Below are 23,305 nucleotides of genomic sequence, written 5' to 3' on the forward strand. Positions count from 1 at the left end.
AATACCCTCTGGTTCAACTTTCCAACACTTCAAGCCAATTTTATCCCAGAGATGTTGTTGCTTTTATCTGACACTGAGCCTTAGTTAGAACCCTCTGGTCCATACTAATAATAGGTTTCTCTGATTTTGAGTCTCAATTAGGAGGGGTTAATCTTTTCCCTACTAGTAGACTATGAGTTGCTAATCCTTCACGGCAAAAAGGTCTGCTTACCTAGGGGTATTAGGGGGAGTCCCTGATAGATCCCCAGATTCCCCCACACTCCTCCTCTAGAACCAAACTTATGTAAGTAAGGGACATCCGTCACTCCCTGAGAAAGTCAATCTATTCCTAGATGACTTGATTTTCTACCCAGTCAGAGAAGCAGAGTCACTTTCTGGTTCCCAGATTTGTGATCAAGGATGTCATGTACATTTGTGTAGGATAGGCATTGCATTATGGCATCTGGCCAGAGAAAGGGGCACTGTCTTATAATAACCACAAAAAAACTTATCTGCTGGCCAAGCTATTGCCTTCAGGGCTATATCTGCCCAGGCTTTGAATGGGATAGTTATTACCTGTCTGTGACAAGACTGACCTCCATTGGTCTTAGTTTTCTCATCTATAAATATCGATAGATTTCCAGGAACTATGTTTTCTCATTTATTAAATGATCTTAGAGGACTCTAGAATAGAAAACTTTTAAAGTTCTTCACAAAGTCTAGGAAATTCTGCCCTATTTTCTCTTTAGAGAGACTCTCTGTGACTACTTGCTCTAAAAGAGCTGCCCCTCCAGAGTCATTCTATATTATGTCACTTTGTTTTATTGCCTTTATTTTAATTTTTTATTTTTGGTTTAAACAATGAGAATTTATTGTCCCACAGCTTTGAAGTCTAGAAGTCCCACATCAAGATTCAACAGCCATGCTTTCTCCCACTTTGTAGCCTTCTGATGCTGGCATGGCGCAATCCTTGAGGTCCTTTGGCTCACACCCCTGCCTCTGTCAGGTGGAGATCTGTCTATTGTCTTTATTTATCTGGTCATTAACAGAAAGTATTTTGTTCATTTATTGTTTACTGAATTATTGTCTGCGTCCCTCCCATCCCCCACCATTCTAGAATATGAGCTACGAGGGAGCAGGCACCTTGTATGTCTGTCACGTTCACTGCTTTATCCCTATCATTCAAAAGTTCCTGGAACAGAGTAGGTTTTCAATAAATAATTGTTGATAAATGAATGAAGAAATTTGATAGTATCTTGAAATATAAAAACCTTCCACAAATACAAATTTCATATGTTTCTCTCATCAAGAGTTTGGCTTTCCTTTAAGTCACCTATCATATTCACCACAGAGACTTAAAATTTAGAGGATAAGAGGACAGGAAAGAAAGACTAACGTATGGATGAAGGGACAGTGGGTAAATGAAGAAACCAGTGCTTGTTTATTCACTTTTATGCTTTGCCTGAGTTGCAAGCAGCAGGTATATTATTTTACCCATTCAGAAACATCATTTTAAATACGCGTCCAGGAGACCTTCAGTTCAGGCATTTTGCCACAGTGGAAGCCTACCAGAGAATTACCAAGAGATGGCTGCCTTGCTCTGAATGTAGAAAGGAAGCCCAGAGGTGATAGGTGAACCTTTATTTGTTTTGTGTGGGGAATGCCTAAGGGGCAGCCTTTATTTTAAGGAAGGTCAGTTTTTTTGCATGCCCTCTTTCCTCTCTCAAACTCTTCTCTTTAACTGAGCGGCATCTCTGTCATTGGTTTCACATTCCAGGAGCCATGCTGACGTCATACTTGTGGAGCAGCCTGTGCGAATATGTGTTATTGTCCTAAAAGCTCATCTCGCCCCTCCCCATCACTTTAATATGAAATTCCATTTGACATAACTTAAAAAGGTTATATTACTGATTTTGATATTTAAAATCTTTTACAAAATGTCAAATAAACTAAGCAATCTTACAATTGTGCAAGATGTGCCATTTTATTTTGTGAGTCCAAGTATCCTTGACACATTCCTTTTCTTTATTTCTGCTTTTGACGAATATTTATAAAGGGCCTACCAGGTTCTAAGCCTGTGATAGGAGATATAATAGTGAGCAAATGAACCACAGTCAAGATTTTGTTAAAGTACAATATTAGGAAAGTAGGAGTCATTCGAGAAGGGAAACCAGAGCTAAGGGATCTAGAACGGGTCATCCAAAGACATGTGTCCTGAAAACAGACAACTTGAGGGGATGGGTATGATGCATTCTGACATTCAGGGTGTTGTCCAAAATTTAACTCAGGATTTTTTCCCCAAACATGCACTCTTTCCGGTATTCTCCCATTCTGTGCATAGCACTGCTACTGACTCATTGGGTAAATCAGGAACTTAAGAAGCACCCTTGACCCTGCCACCCCACCTCCCATCCCATATTAATCAGCGAGTTCTGAATAGTTTTTGCAGCCACCATTCATTCCTTTCCACATCTGTTACCCTATCCGACCTGAGTTGCCAACATCTCTAGTCTGGATAACAGGATGATGGCCATCCCTTTTTAAAAGTCAGTTTTCCTTCAGTTTCATATAGATACTCATTCAGGGAAAATTAAAAAAAAAAAAAAATAGAGAAAGAGGGAGAAAGTAAAATGGAAAAATAAGGAGGAGAATGTCTGGTCATGACTGCTGTCACGAAATAGTAAAAATGTCAGGAAACTGAGCTTACTAATAAACAGAAGAGAGATGCTCAGGCGGAGTTTTCAGAGTGTGATAAATGTCTTACATGTAAGAAGGCATAAAAATGGAATGGGATAGAAGACAGACCAAGGGGAAGAAAGCATGAGAAGATGAAAATAAGCCGTAGAAGAGAAACCCTTCTGAATTCCCAAATTACTTGTTTAATAACATTTAAAAAAGAGAAATAGTCCTAAATGACTTAATCTCTTTAGTATTTTGAACCTTTAGTAAAAAAATAGAATTTTGCAGATGTACTGACTATATGAAGGGAATTTCTTTTTTTAAATAAAGATGCTACAGGATAATATATTAACTTTTAAGTGGGTGTTTGAAAAATGTTTTGGCCATTTGATCATTTTACAAAATGTAATAGGATATAAATTATAATTTCTAGGTTAGACTTTTTAATAAGATGAACACACATAATATGTCTATGGATGAACTATTTTAAAATACATTTAAAGGACAAGTATGTGTCCAAAACAGAGAGTAATGTATATGACAGAAACAGAATAATGCCTTTAAACAGGGAAGACAAATGAGCAAATTCATGAATTGAAGTTCGGGCTGTATTTTGATTTTAGAATAGATATTTGTTCACTTAAGTAAGATCCTAGATCTTGATTAGCATGTCAGTAGACAAATATTATTTGAGCTTGGTTTCTGCTTTAAAACAAAACAAAAAACCTTTTATGATCTTTGGAACAATTTCACTTATGCTTATTAATGATAGAATTGAGAGAAAAACACGATTAGAAAAACACAAATAGAATTGAGAGAAAAACACAATTAAAAGCAGTGATGGTGTGGAAAGGTAAAAGTCAGAATAGGCTTTGAAATCAGGGAGACCTAGGTTACAACCTGAGTCTACAGGCCTTGGATAAATTGCTTAAACTCTGAGCTTTGGTTTCACCAGCATTAAAATGGGGAGCTTTCTATCCGTCTCACACAGTTGGTGTCAAAATTAAGATAATGTATTTGAAGGCATCTTGGTCTCTGCTGGACACATTGGTACCCCAAAAATATTAGTCTTCCCAGCTTATGAACCTGCTCAGGAAACAAGCTTATATTGAATTTCCACATGCAAAATACCCTAATTTAAAATAGCAGCCACCTTTTCTGAAATCCAAGAACCTAGAATAAAAGACATCTATGAGGGAAAAAAATTACGACTCAATTTACTAGAGGATATATTCTTAGTAGTGTAATTATAAAAGCCTTTAGAAGTCAACCAAATGCAGATCCTGAACTTAAATATTTCTTTTTTGAAGCCTAAAGAGTTTAGGAAAGATATATGCCATGACATAGATGACTATCACTGCTAAACAGGTTTCAACTTTCTAGGTTTAAAAATTCAGAATAGGCTAGGTTTGGCCGGGCTCAGACCAGATGTCTGAGCTGGTGCAATTGGCTTCTGACTCACCAAGTTCTTCTCTCTAAAATGACTGCTATTTCATGAATTTAAACAAGTGCTACAAGTGCTCATTTCCATGTGTGACATTTTTGATAAACTTCCAGGGTTTCAAACTGACTAAGAGAGCCAGATTACAAGCCAAATCTGCTTAGCGTGAACAGAGAACTAGCTCCAATATATCCCTACTCAAGCCTTTCAGTTAAATTCCTCAAATATTGGCCAATTACTTTAGTAGGAACACAACTGGCTAATCACTTTCCAACTAATGTAAGAAATATAATGGAGAATGTATAGATTACAAAGACTCCTGACACCACCTGCAAATGAGTGCAGGGACTTCAGACACTTCTGATGAAGTGCGTCCACCTGGAGTTAGGCAGACACGGCAGGTTAAGGGCACAGTCCACCACAGGACTGCCCTCACTCAGACACAAGCCCCAAGTTCAGGGCTTCCCAGGGCCACCTGCACTTCTAACCAACTGGCTACAAATTTGGTTTCCACAACCCCCTCAGATTCAATAATTGGCTGGAATGACTCACAGACTTCAGTAAAGCATTATACTTTTGATTATAGTTTTAGTGTAGCAAAAGGATAGAAATAACTGGTTAAAAGAAGAGACATAGAGAGCAAGGTCTGGGAGGGTCTCAAATGCAAGTTTCTGTGTCCCCTCCACGTGGAGTCAGAATGTGACAACCTCCTGGCACAGCCATAAATTTATTAATCACGAAAGCTCACTGAGTCTTTGAGTTTATATTGGGTTTATATTGGGTTTCATTACATAGGCATGATTGGTGAAATCAATGATCTTATGGTTGAACTCTCTCTCCAATCTTCTTCCTCTCCCAGAGGTCTCAGAGATATGCTGTGCCTCAAAATCCCCTAATCACATGGTTGGTCTCCTGGTGTGGCCAGCCCTTCCCATGCCCTAAGATTGCAAGTGTGGCTTGCCTCACTCTGAGTCACCTCATAGCAAATGAACTGTCAGGTGTACTCTGGGGCTACCATGAATAATAAAGACACTCAAACCACAAGAACTTCCAAAGATTTACAGGTTATCCCCTAGGAACCATGGACAAAAACCAGCCAAGTTATCTATTTTACTACAGAGAGGAAAGGAAGTGCTTTGGAATAGAAAGATCTTTGGAGATACCCAGGACTGCATGGAACCTTCTAGAAGCTTGGGCAATTAAAACATTATGGGGGGAAAGTGGATGTGGTTCAAGAATTTGGGTGCCCGCTTACCACATAGGAGGCCCTGGGTTTGGTTCGCGGTGCCTCCTAAAAAAGATGAACAAGACAGCAAGCAGATAGCAAGTCGACCTGATGGGCTGGTGCAGCAAGATGATGCAACAAGATGACACAGCAAGGAGACACAAAGAGGAAACACAATGAGAGATACAACAAAGCAGGGAGCTGAGGTGGCTCAAGTGATTGAGCGCCACATGGGAGGTCCCAGTTTCAGTTCCTGGTGTGTCCTGAAGAGAAGATGAGCAGAGACAGAAAGCACACAGTGAATGGGCACATAGAGCAGACAGTGAGTGCAAACATTGAGGGGATGAGGGGGGAGAAATAAATAAACAAAATAAATCTTAAAAAAACCAAAACATTATGGGGAAGTGGATGTGGCTCAAGCAGCTGAGTGCCTGCTTCCCACATGGGAGGTCCCAAGTTTGATCCCTGGTGCCTCCCTAAAAAAACAAAAGAAACATAACAAGCAAACAATGAAAAAACCAACTCAGGGTTGCCCGTGTGGCTCAGTGGTTGAGTGCTGGCTTCCCACATACGAGGTCCTGGGTTCAATCCCTGACCCCAGTACCTAAAAAAAATTATGCAATTCAAAATAAATTCATTTGTAATTCCAAATAATTCAAAATAAAAACTATTCTCAATCATATAATATGAATAAGGAAGTCTAACAAAATTCTGATTTTTCACATGTTGATTATGGAGATCTTTTTAAAGAAGTAACAAATGTTAAATTAAAAAAAATATGTTTCCCTCTGTTTCTCTTGCTTTGCTGGTTGATGCACTACATTTTTGCCTGGCAACTCCCCAAGCAACCCCCAGCATAATCTGCTGATGAAATAGCGCTAAGTTCATTAACCTTACTGCAGTGAGAGAGAGCACCAGCTTGACAGAGTCCTCTCAGAAAAGGAAGTCTGAGGCAGAAATTTATAGAGTTCGGTGTGGGTCTTTTAATGTGTGGGTCAGATTAAGATTGGAAAAATGTTTATAATATTATATTTATAATATTATAGTTGAGAACTGATAGACACAGCAATGGGAAGGTCTTGAAGCAGGTCTTTTTAAAAATTATTATTTGTTTATTTATTTATTTCTCTCCCCTTCCCCCCCAACCCCTCATTGTCTGCTCTCTGTGTCCATTCACTGTGTGTTCTTCTGTGACCGCTTCTATCCTTATCAACGGCCCTGGGAATCTGTGTTTCTTTTTGTTGTGTCATCTTGCTGTGTCAGCTCTCCATGTGCCGTTCTTGGGCAGGCTGAACTTTCTTTCTGCTAGGTGGCTATGGGGTGCACTCCTTGCACGTGGGGCTCCCCTATGTGGGGGACACCCCTGCATGGCACAGCATTCCTTGCGCACATCAGCACTGCACATGGCCAGCTCCACACGGGTCAAGGAGGCCCGGGGTTTAAACCGAGGACCTCCCATGTGGTAGGTGGATGCCCTATCCATTGGGCCAAGTCCACTTCCCTTGAAGCAGGTCTTGAAAAAGAAACTGTTGCTTGAGAATCATCTGGCGAGGTGAGTAATCTATTGTCTGGAGAAGAAGTCTGCTTGCCTGTCAGATGAACAATTTATTGTTCAAATAAATTGGTTTTCAGGAATTTCCTGAGGCAAACAGTAAAATTCTTTATTGCACCACAGGTTTATCTTTTTGGGCAAGCATTTCCTAGAACAAATAGTAAGTCATGTTGTTACAGGTGATCTCAGTTCTTCATCCTGATAGTTAAGCTATGGGGATGCAAGTGGTATCAGGTCTCGTTGTCTAATATGGAATCCAATGTTGGTGAAACCTCAAAAGCTTGTATTGAATTAGGAAAAAAAAAAAGGAAAAGAAGGTATGAGGTTAGTGTCTTAGATTCCTAGGACTTCCATAATAAAATATCACAAACAACAATAATTTATTGCCTCACAGTTCTGGACACTAGACATCTCAAACCATGCTCCCTCTGATATCGCTAGCAAAGAATCTGTTCCATGCCTATCTCCTGGTTTCTGGCAGTGGCCAGCAATCCTTCGAATTCCTTGGCTTGAGGCAGCATAACTCCAATCTCCACTTCTACCTCCATGTGGTCTTCTCCCGGTGTCTGCTTCATCACATGGCATTCTCCCCTCCTGTGTCTGTTGTGTGTTCAAATTTTTTTCTTATAAGGGCACCAGTCATACTAGAGTATAGGCCCACCCTACACCAGGATGGCCTCCTTTTAATGAGCCTTGTTCCACATATAATGACCTTGTTTCCAAACATGTTCACTTTCAGAGGTACTGAGGATTAGAATGCAACACATTTTTTTTGAGGACATAATTTAACACATTACAGTCAGTCAAGAAAGGAATAAGTAAAATAATTTCAAGGAGAAATTGGATTGATTTGCCTGCCTTGTCTAAGCAGCAGGATTGAAGGACTTCAAAGTTGTTGAACTTTGTCTCAAAGTGTCCAGATACACTGAGCTCTAGGGATCAGGTGGCCACAGAGAGAAGATTCAGCTGCAGGTTATATAGGTCTGATCAGCCTATTCAACTAGTCTAGGATGCTTAGATGTGACAGTTTTTATCCCCAGGAGCACAGAGCCACTAAATGCTTGATACATAAGTGCTGAAATAAATGAGGCTGTACTGGAGGTTGTAGATTTGTCTCCAAATGGAAAGGTACCTAGACCATGTAGATGCAGGTTTTGCCTGGTTAGTAACAAGCCCATGCTCAAGACACTGATCATTAACCACGTTGAGAATCTTGGATTAAGAGAAGACCACAGAGATGCTTAAGGACAAAGAAATAGATGAGGTACAGGAAAGAGCAGAGAGGAGATATCTGATCATTAAAAATAGCTCATGCTGCAAGCTCACAGAGTTAGTAGCTAGAATATAAGTCACCAGGGAATAGTAGGTGGTTAGAGAATGGGAAGCAGAATTGGTAAAAATTGTAAATGTTTAGAAATGAATAAAAAGGATGAAAGCACATCAAAGGATTTGTAATTAGTATCACTAACATATGGGTATGATAGTGGTTTGTTTTTTGTTGTTGTTTTTGAGTAATAAAAATGTTCTAATATTGATTGAAGTGATGAATTCACAGCTCCTTGATTATACCAAATGCCATTGATTGTACACTTTAGATAAATTGTATGGTTTATGAACAACAACAACAAAATAATAGGGTGAGTTGGGGAAAAAATACACCAAATATAAGATACAGACTATAGTTAGTAGTAATACTTTGACGATGCTGTTTCATAATTTGTTACAAGTGTTCCACAACAATGCAAGGCATTTGTGGTGGGGTGATGTATGGGAGTCTTGTATGATGTTATATATGCTTGTTTTGTAAGTTCACAACTTTTACCATACCTTTATTGTTTATGTATGTTCATATACAAAAGATATACTTCAATAAATTGTTAAAAAAAAATAGCTCAGGTTTACATAGTGCCTTTCAATGTACAAAGTGTTTTCCTGTATGTTTTTTCATTTGATCTTTATGACATTCTCATTAGGAAAGTAGAACAGGTATTACTATAAACAATTCATGAATGAGAAAGTTGAGGCTCAGGAATCATTAAGAGTCTTGCCCAAGGTCGTAATGCTATTAAACTGCAAACAGGAATCTTGGGCCTAAATTCTCTGAAGCATTTTGCAACCGCTAAGAATTGGAAGCAGAACTAAAAACTGTGAGAAGAGTGAGAGAAGTGTTTCTCTTTACCCCTCCAACCATAAGGACCAAGGTTTGCCGAGTTGTAAGTCTGTAAATAGACTTAGTGTGCTGTGAATCACAGCTGAATGTGAACTCTAAATGGAGTTGTCAGACCCTGGACACTCTGCCTGGGTAACCTGAACACAGCCTTTGAATTCCAGATCTCTTCACTGAACATGTGAGCACTTACTACTCCCCCTTCCCCCCAAAGTCCTGTCTGGCCACGTGTTTCCACAGGCAGCAAATTTTCAGTATCCCTGTCTGGCTGGGCTTAAGTTTTTGGCAAGAATTTCCTCTTCCCTTGTGAACATCTTGGAAAGCTTTTAACTGTGCACAAAGATGTTTATTTTGAGACGTAAAAGGGACTAACTAAATAAATCCAAAGACAATCTCTACCTCTTCCACCACATGATCCTTACATGTATAATGTAAGATATTTTGCTACCCCTGACATCTAACAGGCAGAGCACATAGAAGTTTGTGAGGCATCAGGTAATACTGTCCATGATGGCTCTGAGGAAACTGGTGATTCTCTCTGTGACTTCCAGCCCTGGAGAGGTCTAGGAATTTGCGGTGAAGAATCACTGAGAGAAGTAGAAAGGAAAGGAAGAGGTAAGGATGGAAGGGGAAGAGTGGTAGTACTACAAAACTGGACGACCAATCATTATGCAGGAAGACACACCTGCCCACAACTGCCTGCTTGTCAAGTGTCTTCTGGGACAGTTTTCACAGTGGTTTAAGAAGGAGTCATTTCCAGGAAGAGAAAATTATTTCATAGGCCTCAAGGATAGTGGCACACAACCCATGGCTAACAACTTCAAGGACAGTGGCACATATCCCATGGCTAATAACTTTTGAGGCATGTTGCTATATAATCATGTCTTTTTAGAACATAACATACGTTAGAGTAGCCAGTCCAAATTTCTCATTTGAGAGAGAAAGAAACTAAGAAACTGGAGATGTTAAATGACATTCCCAAGGTCATATATAGCTCACTAGTAAATCTAGGACTGTAAGGCAAGACTCTTGATTTTTGTGGTTATCACTCTGCACTATGAAATGATAATTCTAAAGGCAGACATTTCTTTTCTTTTCACACTAGATTTCTCACATTTTGTAACTACTGTCCCAGCTTCCCTTCTACTGTGCAGGGACCTATCAAAGGAAAGGCTCTCTTAACTGAAGTTAGCAGAGGTAAAATTGCCTTTTGTGAATCTTTTCCTCAGAGCCAGACTTTAAACTTTTCCCTGATGTATCCAATAGAAATATGGTGGTGAGGGCAGGGTGGGATGAAAATGGGAAAGAATTGAACCAAAAGTGAGAAGGTAGACCCCTGAGGACTTGGGGACCAGAAAAAGGGTATTGGTTTAGATTGAGATGAAGTCTTAATTTCTTCACTTTGGAAATGTCCAAAAGTTCATGTTTGGGTCATGAAGTTATTGTTTGCCTCTGTTACCTTTAGAGTCCTTTATGAGCTGTTAATTAGCATTAGAGAGAATCACACAGCTAACACCAACTGATGGTATACAACTAGTTATAAATCAATCTGGTTTGGGGGAGTAGGAAATTAATTTGACTTGGACTAACACTATATTCCTCTGGTACAAACTCGGGTAAAGTCGAAGTGGGAGAGGATGCCCCTGGGATCCCCAAACATTCATAAGCTTTGAATTCTTTATATTTAGTGTTCCTATTGCTCGGCTCCTGCCTTTAAGTTTATACCAAAAGCCACAGTGCCTTTCCCATCAAGGCTCATGATGTATTGGAATCCAAAAGGTATTCAATTTTCTGCCAGTGCTGGATGACTCTCAATACTTTTCTGTTTCTCTAATTTTACTCTTCTTTTTCAGGTCCCAAAGACTCCCGATTTTCACCCTTAAATCACAAACCACCATTTCTCTCATTTCTCTCAAGAAAGCAAGAGCCTCTACATTTTATGTTTTCTCCTTTCCTCCTGAGGGAAAGAGGATATATCAGTTTGAAAGGGTCCTATTGTTGCTATTTGCAAAGTGTAATTTTATTTCTTGACTAGATTTGTCTAACTTCCTGGGATTTGTTCTCTGAAGTTGACTTCTGATTTTAGCTCAGATGCAAAGAAATTCTTACAAATCAAGAATCAGACCAAGAGATAGAAAATAATGCTTATCAATCTTTGAGGCCTAATAGTTACAGACTGGTTCCAGATCTTCTGAAAGGGAGAACAGTAGCGGCAGCAGAAAAAGTCAAAGCTCCGTGTTTACCTGCTACATTCATCACTGAAATGAAAAGCAACCAAAGTCACTAAGGTAACTGATTTTTCCACCAGTCAGCAATCTCAAAATCTGGAGTAAATGCAGAAATGTTTCTTGTTTGGCTGCAATGATGTTCGGGTTTTCCAGGTAGGGACATTCTTCCTGATTCCTAGTAAGTACCAAATTGTTGTTATTCCATAACTTGTAGCCTCCGAGTTAACTAGATAGGACTTTCCCCTCTTCTGACACTGAAGCTTGAATTTCAAAAACTCTCCTTTCTTTGGAAATCTGAAGAGAATAATTCAAATGATGAATCTATGATGGTTTAGATTTTTAGGGTTTTTTTTTTTTACCTCTTTGGATTGCAGTATACTATCCCATTTATAATTACTACAGTCTTAAACAACTCTTAGAAATTCCAGAGCTAATATTGGCCAAAGAATTGGAGCTATTAATTCCCCAAGATCATCTGCTTTTTTGAAGCTGTTCAGTAAGTTGGAAACTTATTTGAAGCACAAAGTACCAAAACCTGTCTTAAGTCAATGAAGTGTGGTGTTTTAAAAATATATGCACAAATTTTTGGCATACCACTCTTCAAAAGGTGAAACCTAAGGGAAGAGAGGTGGCTCAAGCAATTAGGTGCCTCTCTCCCACATCGGAGGTCCTGGATTCAGTTCCCAGTACCTCCTAAAGACACAGCACACAGTAAATGCAAACCACGAAGGGGTGAGGAGAGTTAAATAATAAATAAAAACAAAAGGTGAAGCCTAGTTTCTCTTGAATATATGCTGGACTTAGTGACCTGCTTCTAATGACTGTAATGTGGCAGAGCGGTGCTATGTTAATTTCACAGGTAGGTCATTAAAAGAAGAATAGCTTCTGCTTGGCTTTCCCCTCCTTGGATGGACCACTTGCTTTGGGGAAAGCAAACTGCCATCTCATGAGAACATGCAAGCAGCCCTGGAAGAGGTTTATTTGGAATAGAACTAGGTCTCCCACAAAAACCAGCACCAACTTGCTGATGGTGTTGTGAGCCACATTGGAAGGGGATCCTCCAGTCGCATCAAACCTTCAGATAACTGCAACCTCAGCCAATATCTTGACTGCAGTCTCATGAGAGACACCAAGCCAGAGCCACCCGGCTAAACTGCTCCAGAATTCCTGATCCCACAGAAATCATAATAAATAGGTATTATTTTAAGCCACCAAGTTTTGGGGAGAAATTCCTTACTCAGTACTAGATAACACAGGAAGCAATTAACAAAGGATCACTGTTCTATTCCTGAAACCCTTGTTATGAAAATAACAATTACTATACAATTGAGAATTCTTTTTTTACATTTTATCCTCATTCATTTGGATTATGCAAATCCCACCAAAATGCTCTGAATCTCTACTTTTGCTTCCATCTGTTCACATTTGAAAGGTTGATGTGTATTATTTGCATGTGAATGCATGGATATAAATGGAGCAGAAAACCTAAAAAGGGTTAAGAAAACTGAAATCTAGGTACAAGTTCCCTATTACTCATTAAATATTTTATAACCTTTATCTCCTTTGAAATCCTTTTGTGTCTTGGAGAAAATGCTTCTTCTTTGGATTGGTATAAGCTCCAAGCACTCACTTAATTTAAATCCTTATTACCTCCTGTATTAGTCAGCCAAAGGGGTGCTGATGCAAAATTGGTTCGTTTTTATAAAGGGTATTTGGGGTAAGAACTTACACATAAAGCATAAGTTACTTCCCTCACCAAAGTCTATTTTCACCTGTTGGAGTAAGGTGGCTGCTGATGTCTGCAAGGGTTCAGGCTTCCTGGGCTCCTCTGGGCTCAGCACCTCTGTTTCCTCCACAAGGCCAGCATAGACTATCAGGTGAATGACTGTCTCTCTCTCTGTGGCTCCAGCTTAAGACCAGAATCAAACTCCAACATCAAAACTCCAACATTAAGAACCCCTAAGTCTGTTCTTTGCCATGCCTTTTATCTGTGAGTCCCCACCCACCAAAGGGTGGGGATTCAATGCCCTACTGGCACAAGTGGTTTACATAATTACCTAATCAAGTAAATCAGTGAATCCAAAATAATCTAATATGCCCAGAGGAAAAGATCAGTTTACAAACATAATCCAATATTTTTTTGGAATTCATCAATAATATCAAACTGCTACACCTCTTGAAAGAATTACTGATAGACCAGCATCTTTTGCAAAATTCTCTCCTAAGACACTGGTCTGATTGTATCACCTTTTCATTAAAAAATTTTCAAAGTTTGCTCATTGTGTTCTGAATTGTGATCAGGCATTTCTCCCAACATTTATGGTTATATACAAGACCCAAAGCTAGGCAATGACTGGGAGAATGCTTTATAAATTATAAGGTACTGTTCAAATGCAAAGTATCCTCCTCTTCAAGATTCTGTGATATCTTATAAGGTCTTCCACTTCTTGAGGGATTAGAATCCAATGGCAACCTGGGTTTTAGTAATAACTATCTTTCTTGGTGATAATGTTTACTGGAGTCTTGGATTTGTTGCTATATTCTACATAACTCATTATTTCATTAGTTGGATTTGATCTTTGGTTATCTTCTGTATTTGTACCAGTTATTAAGTTTTTCACTTTCATTTCCAATCCAGTCTTCTATGCATTTCTGCTTTACAGGCTGCTCCTTGATAGGCTATGTTAATAGGAGATGCTGTGGGAAAGTGCAAGGTTGGAGGAAGAAGAAAAGACCTGCTTTTTCCTTGTTCCTCTTTGCTTCCTCTCTCCTGTGATTTCAGTGAGCATCACCCAAGTAATACTTCTTCATCCCTGAGGCAGATGATCCTTCCTATAGCTGTAGTTGAAGTCACTTTGTAGTTTTTCCAACACCTGCAGAACCAGTTTTGTCATCCTTTCTGTCCCTGCCACTAGGACTAGCAAGAATAGGCCCCTTCTCCAGATATCTCAGTTTCAACTTCTCAAGAATTTCCTCTAAGTTTTGAAATTTTAATAATTCCGACCTCTTACTTTTATTTTAGAATTTTGAATAAGAACTGTTTTCCCAGCTCTACCAAGGAGTATGTGATAGCCATGAGAAAAAGCCTCACAGACTTTAAATTAAAGGGAGCATAATTATATTTGCCAGATTTAGCAAATAAAAATATAGAATGTCACTTCAAGTTAACCAAGATGGAAGCATAAGATGTTCAAGGGTGATGTTTCCCCACAGAATATTTGAACAAATAGCAAAAACTGATGGAGTCATTTACACAAAACTCTAGAAATGAGTAGAAGTGTTACGGTAACTGGGTAAGTGCCAAATCAAGAAAATACAGCTTTGAAAATGGTAGGAGAAGTTTATACCACCTTTGCTGGCCCCTTGGCCACCCCTTTCTTGGCGTAGTATGGAGTTAACTCCCTTGTGAGTCCCTGGCTATGGGAGGGAGAAGATTAACCGATATGTACATCTGGGTGCCTGTATGTTGGTGCCAATCCATTAGGTAGAATCCTGAAAGTCTGAATCAGGAAACTCTGGCTTCCCCTCCCAGAACTTGCCCTGCAGATGAAAGCAGCTTATAGACAGTTAAAGAAAGGAGTGCAAGAAATAATTAAGTCAAAGCAGCCTGGGGCAAAGGATTACTGGCTTAAGTCATAAACTAGAGCACAATGGAGGGGGAGAAAATCTACTTCCTAGGGGGTAAGGAGGACACTCAAATTCCAGTAAATGGTGAAATTCCTGAGACCCTGAGTAAGTACAAGCCTAGGACAAAACACAGGCTCAGAAAAGATGGAGAGAACTCTGTACTTCACATTTGTCTCAGGCTGATCTTCTTGATAGAAGGTTCAAATTCTGTAGGAGAGCACAGGCCAACACAGAGCCAATTTGCAAAGACTGTGAAGGGTGTTTTTTGCATTGGTTGGTTTGTTTATGTCAGTCTCTGAAATTCCAGGAACTCTCAGTCATATCACTAGCTGAATAAAAACTTAAGAAACAGACAACCAGGACTAAATCCCAAAGTTCACATTTTCAAATGTTAAAATGTACAGTGTGCAACAAAATAGTACAAGATAAACAAATAGGAAATGAAGCCCATCCAAAGGAGCAAGATAAAACTCCAGAAAACATCAACAAAGAACACCAGACTTGGGACATACCAAAGACTTAAAAAAAATTCTCAGTATGCTCAAGGAGATAAAGGACAACACAGAGAAAGAACTAAAGGGTGTCAGGAAAGCAATGAATGAGCAGTATGAGAATCTCAATAAGGAGAGAGAAATTTTAAAAAGGGACCAAACAGAAATACTGGAGTTAAAGACCACAATAACTGAAATGAAAAATTCCCTAGAGAGTTTCAAAAGCAAATTGGAGTTGGAGTTAAAGAATCAGTGAAATTGAGGACAAGAGTTGAAATAATTCAGGCTGAGAAGCAGGAGGAAAAAATAATGAAAGAAAGTGAACAGAGCCTAAGAGACCTGCAGGAAACAATTAAGCATATCAATATATGCATTATGAGAGTCCCAGAAAGTGAAGAAAGAGAAATGGATAGAAGAAATATTAAAAGAAATAAGGCAGAAAATGTCCCAATAACAAAAGACATGAATGGACACATTCAAGAAATGCAATGAAATGAGCTTCAAGATAAACTCAAAGAGAACCATGCCCAAACATAGTTGTCAAATAGTCAAATGCCATAGATGAGGAGAGAGTTCTGAAAGCTACAAGAGAAATGCAATGTATTATATATAAAGAAGCCCCAATGACATTAAGTGCTGGTTTGTCACCAGAAACCATGGAGGCAGGAGGTCAGTGGGACAAAAATATTTAAATTGCTGAAAGAAAACAATAATTGCTATCCAAGAATTTTATATCCAGCTAAACTTTCTTTCCAAAACGAAGGAGAGATTAAGACATTCCCATGTGCACAAAAGCTGAGAGATTTTGTCACTACTACACCAGACCTAGAAGCAATGGTAAAAGGACTTCTCTAGGCAGAAAGGAAAGAATGGTGTATTGAAGTGGCATAAAGAAATAAAGACCTCCAGTAAATATAATATGGGTAATTATAAGTGCCAGACCTACTGTATTGTGTTTTTTGCTATCCAATACCACTCTTTACTTCTGACCAGTTCTAAAATGCAAATGCACAAACAGTTATGATAAATCTATGGTTTGGTACATACAATAAAGACATACTTTGTTATCCAAAGGTGTACTTTGTTATAAGTACAACAAAAAGATGGGGATGGGGCAGTGAGGGATAGGAACAGTGTATGCTATTGAAGTTAAGTTGGTTTCAAATCAAATGTGATTATTATAGATTTACAATGTTAAATTTAAGCCCCATAGTAACCACAAAGAAAATAAATGAAAAATATATACAGGAAGAAATGAGAAGGGATTAAAAATGGTACAATAAAAAAACCCAAATAGATATGAAAGTAGGCTTTAATGGAGCAATCAAGGGATAAAAGGATATTACTACAAAGACTAAATAAGAAAATTTATCTGCATTATTTGCATTATCAATAGTGACTTTATTTTTTAATTTAAAATTTTTTTAAAAGATTTACCCATCCATCCATTTCTTCCCCCCCAGCCCCACTTGTTGTCTACTCTACATGACCACTCAGTACACGTTCTTCTTTGTCTGCCCATTCCCTCTACAGGTGGCATCAGGAACTGATCCTGGGAACATCCAGAGTGGGAGAGAGGTGCTCACTCCCCTGCACCACCCCAGCTCCTTGGTCTGCCATGTCTCCCATTGTTCTCCTCCTGTTGTGCCATTCTGCTGCGCTAGGTCTCCACCTGGCCCAGCTCACCATGTGGGCCAGCACTCCATGAGGGCCAGCTCTCTGTTCGGTCCAGCTTGCCATGCAGGTCAGCCTGCCTTCACCAGGAGGCCCTGGGAATCGAACCCTGGACCTCCCATATCATAGACGAGAGCCCAAACACTTGAGCCACATCTGCCTCCCATTAGTAGTGACTTTAAATGTAAATGAATTAAATAGAATGAGGGTAGAGAATGGATAGCTGAGGGTTAATCTGTGTAGAATTGGTAAAAAGGTTGCTTGTAAATCTTTGGAAATGAATAGAAATTGTGAAAGCACATCATAGTATTTGTAACTAGCAGAGCTATTATATGGATATGAGAGTGATTGAAAAGGGAAGTCTAAGGTCATGTATTTTACTAGAAGGGAAGCTAAAGAATGTAACATGAGACTGTACAAGATAGTGAAACCTCATGTAAAACATGAATATGGGTGATACCGCATCTATAAGACAGTTTTTACAAAATACAAATATACTAGAGAGAAGAGAAAGAATAGCAGCTATGCATGGCAGGGGAAGCATAGAAAGATTTAGAGTTGATGAGTTTTGTTTGTATTTTGTTTATTATTATTATTATTATTAGAATAATGAAAGTGCTTTAAGCATGGTTGAAATGATGAATGTGCAAATATGTGATTGCATTGAATACCATTGACTGTACATTTTGAATGGGTTTATGCTATATTAATATGTATCAATATAATTGATTTGTTAAAAAAAAGTAAATGAATTAAACTCTCCAGTCCAAAGTCAGACATTGACAGTATGAATAAAAAATCATGAACCAACTATAGGTGTTTACAGGAGACTCACCTTAAATTCAAAGACACAAGTAAGTTGAAATTGAAAGGATGAAAAAAATATACGTCATGCAAATAGTAACAAAAAGGGAGCTGGGGTAGCTTACACAATAATAGATAAAATAGACTTCAAGTCAAAAACAGTTATGAGGGACAAAGAAAGTCACTATATACTGATAAAGAGGTCAATTCAAGAAGAAGACATAATGATTATAAATTTATATGCATTTAATGGCAGGTCTCCAAAATACGTAAAGCAAATATTTACAGATTTGAAGGAAGAAATAGATAGTTTTATATTAAATGTAGGAGACATCAATATACCACTGTCTATTATGGAGAGAATATCCAGATGGAAAGTCAATAGAAAATGACTTGAACAATACCATAAACTGGTTAGACTTATCAGACATATATAGAACACTTCACCCAATAGCAGCAGAATACACTTCCTTCTTTTGTGCATATGTATCATTCTCAAAGACAGACCATATGTAAGGTCAAAAAACAAGTCTCAATACATTTTTAAAAATATTGCAATCAAAATGGAATGAAGCCAGAAATCAATAACAGAGGGAGAGATGGAAATTCACAAGTATGTGGAAATTAAACAATATACTCTTAAGGAATCAAAAAAGTCACAAGGGATATTAAAGAAATATCTTGAGGCAAATGAAAATGAAAACAAAACATACCAAAATTTATGTGATGTAGCAAAGGCAGTGCTGAGAGGGAAATTTATAGGTCTAAATGCTAACAAAAAAGAATAAGATCTCCAATCAGAGACCTAACCTCACAACTGGAGGATCTAGAAAAAGAAGAGCAAACTAAACCCAAAACCAGCAGAAGAAAGGAAATAACAAAGATTAGAGCAGACATAAATGAAGCCTAGAATAAAAAACAGTAGAGAGAATCAATGAAACCAAAAGTCTGTTCTTTGAAAATATCAACAAAATCAACAAATATTTAAATATTTAGCTAGACTAAAATAAAAAGAGAGAGAAGGCAAATAACTGAAATCAGAAATGAAAGGGGGAAAATGACTACAGACCCCACAGAAACAAAATGTGTTTTAAGAGGAAACCTAAATGAAATGGACAAATTCCTAGAAACATGCAAATTTATCTACACTTAGGAGGAAACAGATAATATCAACAGACCAATAAAAAGTGAGGAGATTGAATCATTAGTCAAAAACCTCCCAACAAAGTAAAGCCCAGGACCAGAGAGTTCCACAGGTGAATTTAACAAACATTTAAAGAAGAATTAACATCAATCCTGCTCATACTCTTCAAAAGAATCGAAAAGGAGGGAAGACTTCTTATCTCATTCTATGAGGCCAAAATCATCCTAATACCAAAGTGTCTTAGTTTTCCACAGTGCTACCAATGCAAATCATCAGAAATATGTATTGGCTTTTAAAAAGGGGGTTTATTTGGGGTAAAAGCTTACAGTTCCAAGGCCATGAAATGTCCAACTCAAAGCTTCAGCAGAAATGCTTTCAGGGTCCTACACATGGTGAAGCAAGATGGATGCCAGTCGCTGCTGAGGTCTCTGCCTGCCTCTCCAGAATCTACCATCTCCCAGAGCTCAGCTGTGGGCAGCCAGGCATAGGGCTTATCTCTTACTGGCCCTCCTCTCTCAGTCTTAGCTGCTCTACTTTCTTTTCAAGTTCAGTCGTGAACTATCAGGCATATGGCTTGTCTCTTCAGCCTGCGCTTTTCTCCTCAAACTTGAGCTGCTCCATGGGCCCAGCCTCTTGGGGCTTCATGCTCAAGCTTTGATTGCTAGTGATCCACAAGTCCTCTCTCACATTGTGGGGTCAAAAATGGCTGCTTCTTTTTCTCTGTGTGTGTCTTTCTCTGTGTCTTCATTTCTATCAGTCCCAGCAAGAGGGTGGAGACTCACTGGTATCATTCAATCAAAATGGTCTCATACCCACAGGAATGGATTCTTTCAAAAACTTTTTCTTTTTTCTTTTTGGAATTCAGAAAAAAACTTCGAACTGTCAGACAAAGCTAAATAAAGATACTATATGGAGGGCCCATGGTTCAATCCCCAGGGCCTTCTGACCCATGTGGTGAGCTGGCCCATGTGCAGTGCTGCCGCACGCAAGGAGTGCGCCCCACAAGGAGAGTCACGAGAAGAAAGTGCAGTCTGCTCAGGAGTGGCACTGCACACATGGAGAACTGATGCAGCAAAATGATGCAGCAAAAAAGAGACGCAGTTTCCCAGTGCTGCTGGATAATGCAAGTGGACACAGAAGACCACACAGAGAATGGACACAGAAAGCAGACAACCGGGGAGGAAGGGGAGAGAAATAAATAAATCTTTAAAAAAAAAAAAAGATACCATAAGAGAAGAAAATTTCAGACCAATATCCCTTATGAATAGAAATGCAAAAATCCTCAACAAAATACTAATGAACTGGATCCAAAAGCAAATTAAAAGAATTATATATCATGATCATGTGGAATTTATCCCAGGTATGCAAGTGTGGTTCAATGCAAAAAAGTCAATTAATGTAACACTACATTAATGGAATGAAGGATAAATCCTACATCTCAATTGATGAAGAAAGGGCATTTGACAAAAACCAGCACCCCTTCTTGATAAAACACTTAGAAAACTAGCACTAGAAGGAAACTTCCCCAGCATAATAATGGGTGCCTACACCACAGCTAGCATCATACTCAATGGTGATCAAATGAAAGATCAGATAGAAGACAAGGATGCCATCTGCCCCCACTGTTATTCAACATTGTATTAGAAGTTCTAGCCAGGGCAATCATGCAAGAAAACAAGTAAAAGACATTCAAACAGGAAAGAAAGAACTAAAAATTTCCCTATTTGTAGATGACATGATCTTATATGTAGAAAATCCTCAAAAATTCCCAACAAAGCTACTAGAGCTAGTAAATGCATTCAGCAAAGTACTGGAGGCAAGATCACATGCAAAAATCAGCACAGTTTCTATACACTGGTAATGAACATTCTGAGAAGGAAATCAAGTAAAACAATCCATTTACATTAGAACTAAAAGAATCAACTAGGAATAAATTTTGACAAATATGGAAAGACAAAGCCACCTTGAAAAGAAAAAAAGAAATTGGAGTACTCATACTTCTCCATTTGTGAACTTATTACGAAGCTAAAGTATTGAAAACAGCGTGGTTCTGGCACACAGAATACAGACCAATTGAAACAATTTTTGAAATCCACGCATTGCTGTGTTTGTTCTAAGGCCACGCCTCCCACAGTCAGCTCCCACCAGTGACTCAGCACGCGGGGATACTAAGGCAGACCCTTTTCAGGGAGACAGGGGAGTCCTCTGACAGGGGTCTTCGGCTCAGTGACTTCCCTATGGCATTGCCAAAATTTCTTTAGATTTTCCAGTCCCTCTCTCCTGCACTCAGGTGACACTTGCAGTGCAGCTTTACAACCCTCCCAGCTCCCTCGCTGTTGCCTTTCACACAAGCATTTTCCCTAATGAAATCCTCGCAGGCTTAATCCTGACTTGGTGTCTAACACAGGTTGGACTAACAGGGTGGCCAGCAACTTCCTGGAGCTGCTATTCTGCCAAACTTTAGTATTCTTCTTTACCCTTTCAGTTACCTAGTAAACAACTTTATATCTTAGTAACAATTCTTTATATGCAATCCTCACTCTTCCAATAACTAGGGTGGTTTCTATTGTCGGACTGGGTCTTGACTGGTTGCGCCTGAGCTTGATGAGTCCTCTAAATTGCTCCAGGAAGTTTAAGACATTAAGCCATTCTATCAGAGGGATGTGGGATGTTTCCTTCCTCTTAGCTTGCCTCCCTTATTTTACCACCGAGTTGGCAAGACCGGTTTAGCAAGATGACTGCCTGTTATAAGTGTGGCATCAGACATTCCTTACATTGTGTTCAATACTAGGAATTACTTCCGCAAAATAGAATGCCACCACAGGAAGGTTATAATGAAAAACACAAATCTTGAAGCCATTCCGAACAAGGGGCATGCTTGTTTAATCTGCAGAAGAGAAGAGTGCAGAAGGATGGGGCAACTGTTTCTTCAAGTATTTGAAGGTCAGTCATATGGACACTGGATTAAATTTATTTTGTGTGAGTCCAGATGTTAGAACTGGAACCAATCAGCAAAGTCAGAATGAGACATGTGGGCTCAAAATTTGGCAACCAAGCAAATCTGTACCCTTTAAATATTTGTTAAACATTTATCTGGCAAGACTGGGAAGAAACCATTTTTCCTGCTAATAATATGTGTATAGCTCTCTATACTGAAAATAAAAGATTTATTATATGCGCTTGCATAGCAATACAATTTTAACTTTTTTCACTTTTTATGTGACTCACAACTAGAGAGCATAAGTCAGTCATACTTCCTAAGGACAGAGGTGACTTAACATGGATGTCATTATGAATCCTGTCCAAATATATTCAAGTTCCTTCAACTGATTTTTATGTGGCAAACATTTCCTTCTTTTATCCAACATTTACTGTATCATATAGCCTATCCTGGGCTATGCCTTAATGAAGTAACCTCATCAAAAGGTCCAATGGGTCTGCACCCACAAGAATGGATTAAACTTAAGAATATGTTTTTCTGGGGTACATGCAGCTCCAAACCACATAGCACCTCTGTAATAATTGTGGTTTGGGTTGTGTCCTTTTCTAGGGCCAGATTCAGGACTGCTAGGCAGGTCTCCATTGCATGGTACGTGATGATGCTGTGTATGTGTAAATTCTGATATGCACTGGGAAATGAATATGGAGAATTTTGTTTTATGAGCTGATCGTTTGATGATTTCTGTCAAGAGGATGATGAGGATCTATTTTCTATCAGGTAAAAGCTACAGCTTGTCCGACTTTTTGTTTGTTCTACTTGTGAGCTCAAATTAAGTAAGAAAATATTTTGTGTCCACTGGAAAGGAAGACAGCCCTTTGAGAACTGGACTGCTGAGCTTTGTGTTTCTGTGTTTACTCCTGATGTGTAGGTGAAATTATAGAGCTGAAGCAGCAAGCTCAATGTGTCTACAATTGAGAAAAGCTATTATCTCTCAGTGTGTAAGCATGAAATACTTTCTTACTTCTGGAGGGTATTAATAAATTAGATTATAAGGTCTCTCAAGTTAAAGGAACTCCATGCTAATTGATTTATAAAGAATAATAAGTGCTTATATAAATCTAATTATTTCCAGAATTTCTAGAAAATAAAAAACTAAATTTCTAATACTTCAAGTGTTCAAGACTTTTAAGAAAAAGAAAAGTTCTCTCAGAAACTACTACCTCAGAAGCATTTTAATATAATAATTAAAATTTATATTATATATGACATAATATAATATATAATAACTTAAATTCATATAATTAAGGTGAATCTTTGGGTGCATCAGAATAGTTTAATTATTTTGGTTTAAGA

General features: G+C 38.6%; 1 long non-coding RNA gene across 1 annotated transcript in view; it reads left to right on the top strand.

Annotated features, from left to right (window-relative positions):
- The window catches only part of LOC131277243 (uncharacterized), a 70,632-nt gene extending 68,704 nt beyond the window's left edge, over positions 1 to 1,928 (top strand). The window contains exon 5 of the long non-coding RNA XR_009184429.2: positions 863 to 1,928. This is a non-coding gene — a long non-coding RNA (uncharacterized lncRNA). The remainder of the gene's footprint in view (positions 1 to 862) is intronic.
- The last annotated feature ends 21,377 nt before the right edge of the window (positions 1,929 to 23,305 follow it).

This window comes from Dasypus novemcinctus, chromosome 1 (genome assembly GCF_030445035.2).
Source record: "Dasypus novemcinctus isolate mDasNov1 chromosome 1, mDasNov1.1.hap2, whole genome shotgun sequence".
NCBI lineage: Eukaryota > Metazoa > Chordata > Mammalia > Cingulata > Dasypodidae > Dasypus > Dasypus novemcinctus.